The following is a 13,265-nucleotide window of genomic DNA, read 5'->3' as shown; positions in this document are numbered from 1 at the left end:
TATACAATAAACAATGAAGTTAGAAAATAAAAACTTTGCAAGTATCATGTTAATAATCTAAGCAAAACAAACAAAGAACAATGATGCTAAAATTAGTTTGTGAAAGTTTGATGAGTAACAATATTTCATAAGGTTTCAAAGTTTCTTTCCAAAAATTTTGTTGATAACAAATTGAAAAATAATAGATTTCTTTACAATGGATAAAAATAGTAGATCTTAAAGTTGTCTTATGTCATGAATAATTGCATATTACTGTTTGTGGGTTACCCATCAATTAAGTTGATTAAAAATACCAGAAAAATATATAAAGCATCAGGAGTATATATATAAAGACTTCAAGGAGTAATGGGAATATTTCCATATCTTGAATATAAGGGTTATTACATGGGTGTATCTCTGTCAAAATTTATCCAACTACACTTACAATGAGTATATTTTATTTTATGTAAATTGTAACTCAGTAAAGTTGGTTATAAACATTCCACCTAAGCTTACTACCTGTTAGATTTCACTTTACATTTTAATAAAGGTTATCTCATTACTTTTTACTATATCAGGATTTCTATTACATCTTTATTCATCTCTATCTTGATTTCTCTATCTACCTCTTACTCTATATCTAATTACAAAGTGCAGCTATTACATTTCCTTATTACTTGAATTTTTCATGATGCAATATTTCAAAACCATTTGAAAAATTATTTAAAAATCATGTATCAACTGTATACTGACACAATAGATATATAGATATATATAGATGTATAGATATATAGATATATATTATCATGATATTGGTATATAAATATTCTTGATTATTAAATATCCTTCATTATATGCTATTCATAGTTTTGAATTACATTCATAGTGATTAATATTTAATGGATTTATTTGTTCACATATTGCCAATAATTTCCTTTAATATGTTTCTTTAAGGTGTTAAGGCATTCGAATACTGTTCAGTTTTGTGATGATCCCATAGTACACTCAGAAGTGTGGCTGAGAAACAAGATAGCAGGTATTCATTTTTTGACACCAATAGATAGTCTAATTTCGTTTTAAAACATTCATTTCTTAAGGGCAAGAGGTTTAAAGTATGCCAATAGTTTTATTTAAATTTTACCAATACAAAGTTGAATATTTTTATGTTTTTCACTGACATTTGTATTTCTTTTACAGATTTCTTTGTTCAATGGTTTATATTGTACATTTTTAAATTAAAACATTTACTCCCCTTTTCTTGATTTTTAGAAGTTTCTCACATGTTAAATATGATTTTTTGATATTTTCTACAAATATTTTAGTATTTTCTGTATTACCTTTGCCTATTTTTTCTTTTTAATAGAGGATGTTTTACATTTGATTGTTTCATATGCTATTTCTTTTAATACATGAAGATATACAGCACTGGTTTCCAGTTAATCACTTATTCTCAAATTGTATATTAATAAGCCATTCATATAATTTAATTCCAGTCAAGGGTGTTCAAAATAAGTTTTTCATTCTAGATTTACTAACTCTAAAATGATACTGTTGTGAAGATTAAATCAATCAATGCATATCCCAGGCTCATTTGTTTTTTCTCGTTTACAGCACTTACTATTGCCTGAATTCACTTTATTTTCAGGCCTTCATTGTCTTCCTCTTTCTAGTTAAATACTGCTTTTTAACAAAGGACCCCCAGATTATAGCTTAAACTACAATTTATTACTATCGCTCACATTTCTGTCGTTGACTGGGCTCACAGGTATGGTGCTTGCTCGGGAGACTCCACTGAGCTGTGTGTCCAAGATACTCATTCATAGGACTGGAGAAGCAGGCTGTCAGCTGAGAGCTCAGCCACACTCCTTTCACTGTTCATACCACCGTTTCTTTCCATTGATCACACAAGTTGCGGAAACCAAATTCAAAGGAAGTGGAATATTTTCTCTCAGTAACAGGAATAACAAAAGATTGTGACCATATTTAATTTGCCAATCTTCCCCATCTCCCTGATGGATGGAGCATCTGTCTTTTTTAACTGCTAGTTCTCAACAACCCAGACATTGCTTGAGAGTCTCCAAACCTATGTCTCATTATTGTTCCTGATATATTCCATTACTCTATTTATTTTTTGCACCAATACCACACATTTGACTTCAATTAATCCCACTTATTTGTATATACACAGAAAATTGAAATCAAGATCTTAGAAAGATATCTTCTAAGAATCTCAATAGCTAAGATATGGGAATAATGGAAATATCCAGTGACAGACAAATGGATACAGAGTGTGTTATATACATATAATTGAATATTGCTGCTAAGTCACTTCAGTTGTGTCTGACTCTGCGTGACCCCAGAGATGGCAGCCCACCAGGCTCTCTGGTCCCTGGGATTCTCTAGGCAAGAACACTGGAGTGGGTTGCCATTTCCTTCTCCAATGCATGAAAGTGAAATGTGAAAGTGAAGTTGCTCAGTCGTGTCCAACTGTTCACAACCCCATGGACTGCAGCCTACCAGGCTCCTCCATCCATGGTGTTTTCCAGGCAAGAGTACTGGAGTGGGGTGCCATTGCCTTCTCCAAATTGAATACTATTCAGCCTTAAAAAAGAAATAAGCCATACCACTTGTGATAACAAGGGTGGACCTGAAAGATAATATACTAAGTAAAATAAGTCAGTGGCTGGTGGACACATACTGTATGATTTAATTTATAAGAGATATCTAAAATAGTCAAACTTACAAGTGGTTTTCAGAGGATGGGGAGAGAGGCAAATGGAAAGTTGAGTTCAGTTTTTTACTATAAAGTTTAGTTATACAAGATAAATAGATTCTAGAGATTTGCTGTACAACATAGTGCCTATAGTTCACAATATAATATTGAACACTCAAAATTTCATGCAGTGGGCATACCTCAAAAAAAATGGAAAAGGGCACAAGAAAAAAATTTAAGTGGTGAATGCTGATCACCTTGATTGTGGAGATGATATTATGGGTATTTACATCTGTCAAAACGGAGCAGCCTGTACACATTTAACATGTGAAGTTTTTGTATATCAATTATACCTCAATAAAGTTGTAAAAATACTCTAGTTTTATAATATGATTTAGTATCTGACAGGGCTGTGTGTATATATTTTACTGATCTACGTGAACATGATACTACAAGAAAGACTCTTTACTTCCAATCTGTATCTTATTTTGAAAATAATTTGTTGATTGGAGGTGTTAAAGATGAGAAAAAGTTTTATTTTCTAATTTGGCAAGTTCTGGATTGTATATGCCATCAAAATTCTGCTTACTAACTTATTTTTGAGCCTATCTCTTAGTTTTAGTTTTCATTGTGCACAGCAAAAAAAGCAAAGCCCAAACTGTCAACATTCTATTTTCCCCGGAGTTCTTCTTGTGCAGTTCCAAAAATTCATTAGGTTTATTTTCAATCTTCTAAGTAACCATACATGAGAGTTTTACCAAATATTTCATCACTACAAAACACATGTGTCCAATTTCTCATCCTCCTAAAACAGTTCCCTTGACATTTTCTGAGTCTTTTCTGTTTCCTCAGGGCCTGCTGCTTGTTGCAAAGGCAATGCCAGATAAATTTAGGTTTTTATAAAGGAAGTACACCTCTTCTGGTACCAGTTTCTGAATCAGTCATTTCTTACTACCAACCACAAAAGCTCAGAATCATTACTTAGCTTGTGACTTTGCATATAAGCTGGAGGGTAGGCTTATCCCAGCTGGATCTATTTCCTGAACCAGCAAACTACCAAAACCATGTTCTTCTCAGGGTAAAAGCAGAGATGTTGTATACATGCTTTTCTGGCTTTTTGTCAAGTTACTCTCATCAATATCCCATTGGCCAAAGCACATCATAGGGCTAATACAAAACCAAGGGGTATGGGAGATATATTCTACTTCATTAGTGGTGGGGCTGGGAGGAGCAGCTGCAAAATCACATTGTACAAAGGATGCAAATATTTAAATTAATAAAGCCTTAAAAATCTACAGTCAAAGCAACCTCTGCTCTGCTGATGCAGGTTTATTTCATTTTACATTTATGTTGAAGTATAGGCCTTCAACATTTTGTCTATGGACACAGGCTTTCTGGAAAGACATTAAAATGTACCAGGACAAAAAGGAATACAATGTTTCAGGGCGTTTTGCATTCTAAGATATTATCCGTAAGGATTAACAAATAGGCAGCATTGATTGGTTGTTGAGCTCCTGTACTAAGTCACAAACTGCCATGGTTCAAATCTCATTTTTCTCTGATTACTAAATTGACTACTTTTTAGTCGTTTTTACAGATTTCTTATACTTTCTTTTCCTCCATTTTCTTTAAGAAAAATGTGATTATGATAGTACCTAGCTCATGGGAGGAGAAGGCAATGGCACCCCACTCCAGTACTCTTGCCTGGAAAATCCCATGGATGGAGGAGCCTGGTAGGCTGCAGTCCATGGGGTCGCTAGAGTCAGACACGACTGAGCGACTTCACTTTCACTTTTCACTTTCATGCATTATAGAAGGAAATGGCAACCCACTCCAGTGTTCTTGCCTGGAGAATTCCAGGGACAGGGGAGCCTGGTGGGCTGCCATCTATGGTGTCACACAGAGTCGGACATGACTGAAGCGACTTAGTAGCAGCAGCAGCTCATGGCAATTTCATTAGGATTAAATGAGTTAATACATGCAAAAGCACATAAAACAATGCTTTATATATAACAAGTACTGAGATTAGGAAAGGTTATTCTGAGGGATGATATTTCAGTAGTTAGTTGAACAAGAAAGTGAAATCAGCCAAGGAAATACATGTAAGATCATTCTAGGCAGAAGATACAACAGTAGAAAAGCCCAAAGGAAAAAAGATCTTGATATCACTGAGGAGCAAGAAGAGAGTTAGTATATTGTTCGTTCATACACTTGAGTTCCTTCAATGAAGATAAAGATCAATGCTTCATTACCACACTTTTAGCATTTAAAATTTTTTTTTTAATTGGGGCTTTTTACTTAATTCCTGGTAGACTTGCCTATCTTGCTATCTATACTCCCTTCACAACATAGAATTTTGAAACTGAATTATCATATTTTCCTCAAGGAATCACATTTTCCCTCTTTAATCAAAATGAATATCGTTCTCCAGATCCCATAAATAACTGTGGGATTTTCCTTAGATTTATCAGCACTCTTATCTCATTTATCCAGGTTTTATAGCTCCTATGAGGTATCTCTTGATGAAAGTGAAAGAGGAGAGTGAAAAAAGTTGGCTTAAAACTCAACATTCAGAAAACTAAGATCACAGCATCTGGTCCCATCACATCATGGCAAATAGATGGAGAAACACTGGAAACAGTGACAGACTTTAGGTTTTTGGGCTCCAAAATCACTGCAGATGGTGACTGCAGCCATGAGATTAAAAGATGCTTTCTCCTTGAAAGAAAAGCTATGACCAAACTAGACAGCATATTAAAAAGCAGAGACATTATTACTTTTCCAAATAGGTCCGTTTAGTCAAAGCTATGGTTTTTCCAATAGTCGTTGGATGTGAGAGTTGGACTATAAAGAAAGCTGAGTGCTAAAGAACTGATGCTTTTGAACTGTGGTGTTGGAGAAGACACTTGAGAGTCCCTTGGACTGCAGGAGATCCAACCAGTGAATCCTAAAGCAAATTAGTCCTGAATATTCATTGGAAGAATGACGCTGAAGCAGAAACCCCAACACTTTGGCCACCTGATGCGAAGAACTGACTCACTGGAAAAGACCCTGATGCTGGGAAAGATTGAGGGCAGGAGGAGAAGGGGACAACAGAGGATGAGATATTTGGATGGCATCACCAACTCTATGGACATGAGTTTGAGTAGGCTCTGGGAGTTGGTGATGGACAGAGAAGCCTGGTGTGCTGCAATCCATGGGGTCGCAAAGAGTTGGACACGACGGAGTGACTGAACTGAACTGAACTGATGAGGTATCTGAAATACTGTTTTTTCCCTTCTTGTATCTTCATTTACTATATCAATCCAGTTCATAATCACTTCATTCATAATCTATCTCCTAGTTCACTTTAGTCAATGTTTAAGCAGATGTTAGGTTACTCATTATAACTATGTTTATATAGCAATTGTCATTCCTCAAACTGCTTACCCCTACTCTTGCTTAAATAGTGTTTCCACTGAGGAGAAGAATATCATAGTGTAGAGTCCTCAGCATCACAACAGGATCTTCAGTGTTTCCATTAATAATTATTTAAGTAATTTACTTAATATTTCCAAGATTAAAGGTCTTCAACCTTAAAATAGCATAAGAAGTGATATTTCATTCATTCATTTTTCAAATCATCTAGTCTTTCAAACATACATACATTCAATAAATATCTATTGTTCATTAAAGTCCAGAGTCTCAACTATAAGTAAGGAATAAAATAACAATAAATCTTCATTTACAAAGAACAGTATTCTCACCATTCATTTTTTTTTTTAATATTTCAAAGCAAGTCAAACACGGACAAATAAGTTTAAATATAGTAGTTCAAGAAAAGTATATTATTAAAATCAGATTTTCTTAGATATCCATTTAAAACTTTATCCTTTGTCCATCTAAAAACAGTATTTTTCTGACATGGCAATTAAAATTTTTTTCATTTATTAGATAAAAACAATACAAATGTACTCATTATGGTTTCTCCAGACTTACTTCCTTAGAATAGTTTTGTAGGAAACATTAAAGAAAGGATCATTTGGGGGTGCTTAATTTTCAGGTGTGACAATGACTAATAAAATCTCTGTTTTAAACAAATCTTTCTTGTCCTTGCAAATGCATACTTTAATTAAATTGAAATCAATGAAGGTAATACAGCATAAAACATTACAGTGGATTTAATGTTCACTAACTTCTATACTATTTAGATTGAGATAATTAAACCTGGCATTTTTATTAAATAAAAAACACATCAATTTAAGATTTCTCTTTAATGAATTTATTTGGTAGTAAAATCTTTATCATTAAATATTTAAAAGAGCTTATGAATATATTTTTTCTCTCAAATATACTAATGAATTTTTAATACTAAACAAATGTTCTGTTTTATTTCTTTTTTCTCCTCTCTCTCTGTGTATGTTTTATTTCATCTTTCCAATACTTTGTATTAATGTTTAAAATTGATTTCAACAGACTGTTTATAACTCATAAGAAACCTTAATGTGGACATCTTTTCTTTTTTTTTTTTCTGTATAGATGAAATAGTAAATCCTGGCTTCGCAGACTTTAAGACTAAATGAAGGGAGGATTTAAAAGAGGATTTAATATATTTATAGTTCAAAGACTAGGAAAGTCATGTCCTCAAATGTTCTGCCTTCTTCAGTGGAAAGCTTTCTTACTCTTAGGGATTAAGATCTTCAGGTGAAATTTTTACTTCCCTTTGCTAGACTCAGATTCAGTTCTCAAACATAATTAACTTAAAATAAGAGTCTTTAAAGTATCTTGCCAAAATCTAAATGATATTTCACAGTGAGATCATGGAATAATCTTGTTCAAACTGCATAGAGTTCTCTTCTATAACACTCTGCTTTGGGGACCACTTCCAACTATCACAGGTCTGCTTTATATTAAGGGGACACTCTGTGATTTATTCATGATATTTCTTTTCTCTTTTGGCCTCATTTTTTTTCCTTTAATTTTATTGATATATAGTTGATTTACAACATGTTAGTTTCACGTGTACAGCAAAGTGATTCAGTTATATATACACACACACACATGCATATATTCATTCTTTTTAGATTCTTTATTCTTATAGGTTATCACAGAATATGGAGTAGAGGTCTTTGTGCTGCACAGTATGTCCTTGTTGGTTATCTGTCTTATATATGCACGACATAAGATATGTGTATGTTTATCCCAGCCTCCACACTTATCCCCTCCTCCTCACCCATCTGTTTCACCTTTGATAACTATGCGTTTGTTTTTGATATGTGTAAGGCTATTTCTGTTTTGAAAATAGTTCATTTGTATCATTTTTTAAGATTAGATTCCATGTATGTGTGGTATCATATGATATTTGCCTTTCTCTCTCTGACTTCTTCACTTAGTATGATAATCTCTCTAGGTCCATCCGTGTTTCTGTAAATGGCATTATTTGTTCTTTTTATAGATGAGTAATATTCCAAGTTGTATATATGTACCATCTCTTCTTTATCTTCTGTCAGTGGGCATTTAGGTTGCTTCCATATCTTTGCTATTGTAAATAGTGCTGTAGTGAACATTGGGGTGCATGTATCTTTGTATTATTTTGAATTATGTTTTTTTCTGGATATATTCCCAGGAGTGGAATTGCAGGATCATTTGGAGAATCCCAGGGACAGAGGAGCCTGTTGGGCTGCCGTCTGTGGGGTCACACAGAGTCGGACACGACTGATGCGACTTAGCAGCAGCAGTGCAGCAGCATGGTAGTTCTACTTCAGGTTTTTTAGGCAACCTCCATACTATCTCCATAGTGTTTATACCAATTTACATTCCCAGCAACATTGTAGGAGAGTTCCCTTTTCTCCAAACCCTCTCCAGTGTTCATTATTTTTGACGTTGTAATGATGACCATTCTGACCAGTGTGAGGTGATACTTCACTATAGTTTTGATTTACACTTCTCTGATAATTGGTGATGTTGAGCATCTTTTTCATTTGTATGTCTTCTTTGGAAAAGTGTCTACTTATATCTTCCACCCATTTTTTGATTGGATTGTTTGTTTTTTTTTTTTTTTACATAGAGTTCATTAGCTGCTGGTATATTTTAGAGATCGATGCATTGTTAGTTGCTTCATTTGCAAATATTTTCTCCAATTCTGTGTGATGCCTTTTAGTTTTTTTTATTGTTTCCTTTTCTGTTCAAGAGCTTTTAAGTTTAATAAGTTCCAATTTATTTTTGTTTTTTTATTTTCATTACTCTAGGAAGTGGATCAAAAAATATATAACTGCAATTTACGCCCAAGGGTGTTCTGTCTGTTTTCCTTTAGAGTTTTATAGTGTCTGGCCTTACATTTTGATCTTTGATCCATTTTGAGTTTATTTTTGTATATGGTGTTAGGGAGTATTCAAATTTCACTTTTTTACATGTCGCTGCCTAATTTAAGAAACCTTTCTCCATTGTATATTCTTGCCTTTTTTGTTTTAGATTATCATAGTGTGTGGGGTTATTTCTGAGATCTATATCCTGTTCCATTGATCTCTATTTGTTTTAGTACCAGTACCATACTGTTTTATTTCTGTAGCTTTGTAGTATGACTTGAAGTCAGAGCCTAACTCCTTTAGCTCTGTTTAATGTTCTGGTTATTTGGGCTTTTTGGGTATCAGTATTTTAGATGAAGAAGAATTTAATACCTGATTTGTATTTTTATTATTTATATATTATGAATTACTTCTAAAATTGCATTTTTTCCTAAAAATTCATTTTTCCTGCATATTATTCACCTCTTCTTAGTTCGAGATCATCTCAAGGTAAATGATAATCAGGGTCTAGATTTCTTTGTTTTGCTTAATGCTCATTAACAGTAAATTTTATTAACTTTCTATTAATTTATCAAATGAATTAAAATTAAATTATCTGTCTTATTTTGTACAAAGACCTTCTAGAACTAACACCCGAAAAAGATGTCCTTTTCATCATAGGGGACTGGAATGCAAAAGTAGGAAGTCAAGAAATATCTGGAATAACAGGCAAATTTGACCCTGGAGTACAGAATGAAGCAGGTCAAAGGCTTATGGAGTCTCATTGTCATAGCAAACACCCTTTTCCAACAACACAAGAGAAGGTTCTACACATGGACATCACCAGATGGTCAATACTTAAATTAGATTGATTACATTCTTTGCAGCCAAAGAGGGAGAAGCTTGGTACAGTCTGCAAATAAAGACTGGGAGCTGATTGTGGCTCAGATCATGAACTTCTTATTGCAAAATTCAGACTTAAGTTAAAGAAAGTATGACAACCTCTAGACCATTCAGATATGACCTAAATCAGATCCTTTATGATTATACAGTGGAAGTGACAAATAGATTCAAGGGAATAGATCTGATAGACTGACTGATTGAAGAACTATGGACCGAGGTTCATGACATTGTATAGGAGGCAGTGATCAAGACCATCCCTGAGAAAAAGAAATGCAAAAAGGCAAAATGGTTGTCTGAGGAGGCCTTACAAGTAGCTGAGAAAAGAAGAGAAGTGAAAGGCAAAGGAGAAAATGAAAGAGACACTGGTTTGAATGCAGAGTTCCAAAGAATAGCAAAGAGAGATAAGAAAGCCTTCCTTAGTGATCAGTGCAGAGAAATAGAGGAAAACAATAGAATGGGAAAGACTGAACTGGGATTTCTTTGGGAAGAATGATGCTAAAGCTGAAACTTCAGTACTTTGGCCACCTCATGCGAAGAGTTGACTCATTGGAAAAGACTCTGATGCTGGGAGGGATTGGGGGCAGGAGGAAAAGGGGGTGACAGAGGATGAGATAGCTGGATGGCATCACTGACTCAATGGACTTGAGTCTGAATGAACTCCGGGAGTTGGTGATGGACAGGGAAGCCTGGTGTGCTGCGATTCATGGGATCTCAAAGAGTTAGACACAACTGAGCGACTGAACTGAAATGAACTGAGAGATCTCTTCAAGAAAATTAAAGATACCAAGGGGACACTTCATACAAAGATGGGCTCAATAAAGGACAGAAATAGTATGGACCTAACAGAATCAAGATTGCCGGGAGAATTATCAATAACCTCAGATATGGAGATGACACCACCCTTATGGCAGAAAGTGAAGAGGAACTAAAAAGCCTCTTGATGAAAGTGAAAGAGGAGAGCAAAAAAGTTGGCTTAAAGCTCAACATTCAGAAAACGAAGATCATGGCATCTGGTCACATCACTTCATGGGAAATAGATGGGGAAACAGTGGAAACAAGTGTCAGACTTTATTTTTTGGGGCTCCAAAATCACTGCAGATGGTGACTGCAACCATGAAATTAAAAGACGCTTACTTCTTGGAAGAAAAGTTATGACCAACCTAGATAGTATATTCAAAAGCAGAGACATTACTTTGCCGACTAAGGTCCATCTAGTCAAGGCTATGGTTTTTCCTGTGGTCATGTATGGACGTGAGAGTTGGACTGTGAAGAAGGCTGAGCACCAAAGAATTGATGCTTTTGAACTGTGGTGTTGGATAAGACTCTTGAGAGTCCCTTGGACTGCAAGGAGATCCAACCAGTCCATTCTGAAGGAGATCAACCCGGAGATTTCTTTGGAAGGAATGATGCTAAAGCTGAAAGTCCAGTACTTTGGCCACCTCATGAGAAGAGTTGACTCATTGGAGAAGACTGTGATGCTGGGAGGGATTTGGGGCAGGAGGAGAAGGGGACGACAGAGGATGAGATGGCTGGATGGCATCACCGACTCGATGGACATGAGTCTGAGTGAACTCCGGGAGTTGCTGATGGACAGGGAGGCCTGGCGTGCTGTGATTCATGGGGTTGCCAAGAGTCGGACATGACTGCGTGACTGAACTGAACTGAACAGAAGCGGAAGATATTAAGAAGAGGTGGCAAGAAAACAGAGAAGAACTATACGAAAAACATCTTCATGACCCAGATAACCATGATATTGAGATCACTCAATTAGAGCCAGACATCCTGGAATGCAAAGTCAATTGGGCCTTAAGAAGCATCACTATGAACAAAGCCAGTGCAGGTGATGGAATTCCAGTTGAGCTATTTCAAATGCTAAAAGATGATGCTGTGAAAGTGCTGCACTCAATATGCCAGCAAATTTGGAAAACTCAGTAGTGGTACGGTCGTGGGACTGGAAAAGGTTAGTTTTCATTCCAATCCCGAAGAAAGACAGTGTCAAAGGATGCTCAAACTACTGCACAATTGCATTCATCTTACACACTAGCAAAGTAATGCTCAAAATTCTTCAAGCCAGGCTTTGACAGTATGTGAACCGAGAACTTCCAGTTGTTCAAGCTGGATTTAGAAAAGGCAGAGGAACCAGAGATCAAATTGCCAACATCCACTGGACCCTAGAAAAAGCAAGGGAGTTCCAGAAAAACATCTACTTCTGCTTTATTGACTATGCCAAAGACTTTGACAGTGTGGATCAGAACAAACTGTGGAAAATTCTGAAAGAGATGGGAATACCAGACCATCTTACCTGCCTTCTGAGAAATCTGTATGCAAGTCAAGATGCAACAGTTAGAACCAGACATTGAACAATGGATTGGTTCCAAATTGGGAAAGGAATACGTCAAGGCTGTATACTGTCACCCTGCTTATTTTATATGCAGAGTACCTCATGAGAAATGCAGGGCCAGATGAAGCACAAGCTTGGACCAAGATTACTGGGAAAAATATCAATAACCTCAGATATTCAGATGACACCACCCTATGGCAGAAAGCGAAGGCAAGAGGAGAAAGGGATGACAGAGGATAAAATTTTTGGATAGCATCACCTACTGGATTGATATGACTTTGAGCAAGCCCTGGAGTTGGTGATGGACAGGGAAGCATGGCATGCTGCTGTCCATGGGATCACAAAAAGTCAGACATGACTGAGTGGCTGAACTGAACTGTCTTATCTTTGGAACTCAGTCTTCTTTTAAAGAAATTTGTATACTTTTCTCACCTTAATCATGGTTACAAGACACTTTTGTGTATATGATCCACTTACTGGTATTGTTTTTGTTCATTTGCTGAGTTCCCCTTGAACTGCAACATACCAGGCTCTTCTGTCCTACACTATCTCCCAAAGTTTGCTCAAATTCATGTTCACTGAGTTGGTGATGTTATCTGACCAACTCATCCTCTGTCATCCCCGTCTCCTCCAACCTTCACTCATACCAAGCATCAGGTCTTTCCCAATGAGTTGGCTCTTTGCATAGGTGGCCCAAGTATTAGAGCTTCAACTTCAAAATCTGTCCTTCCAATGAATATTCAAGGTTGATTTCCTTTAGGATTGAGTGATTCCATCTGCTTTCTGTCCAAAGGACTCTCAAGAGTCTTCTCCATCACCGCAATTAGTTCTTCACTGTTCAGCCTTTATAGTCCTACTAGCATATCTGTACATGATTACTAAAAAAAAAAAAAAAAAAACAAAACAACCATACCTTTGACTATCTAATCTCAATTAGTTATTACTGTTGATTTCTTTATAAATAGTCACTTGTGAGTAGTAGTAACTAAACTCTTTATTTTGGTGAAAAGTAACTGCAGTTTCAGATTGTGGATTTTAAATCATTATAGCCTAGCTAGAGCTAGGC

The sequence above is a fragment of the Ovis aries genome, chromosome 8 (genome assembly GCF_016772045.2).
Source record: "Ovis aries strain OAR_USU_Benz2616 breed Rambouillet chromosome 8, ARS-UI_Ramb_v3.0, whole genome shotgun sequence".
Classification (NCBI taxonomy): Eukaryota; Metazoa; Chordata; class Mammalia; order Artiodactyla; family Bovidae; genus Ovis; species Ovis aries.
Note: the sequence above shows the minus strand (reverse complement) of the source record.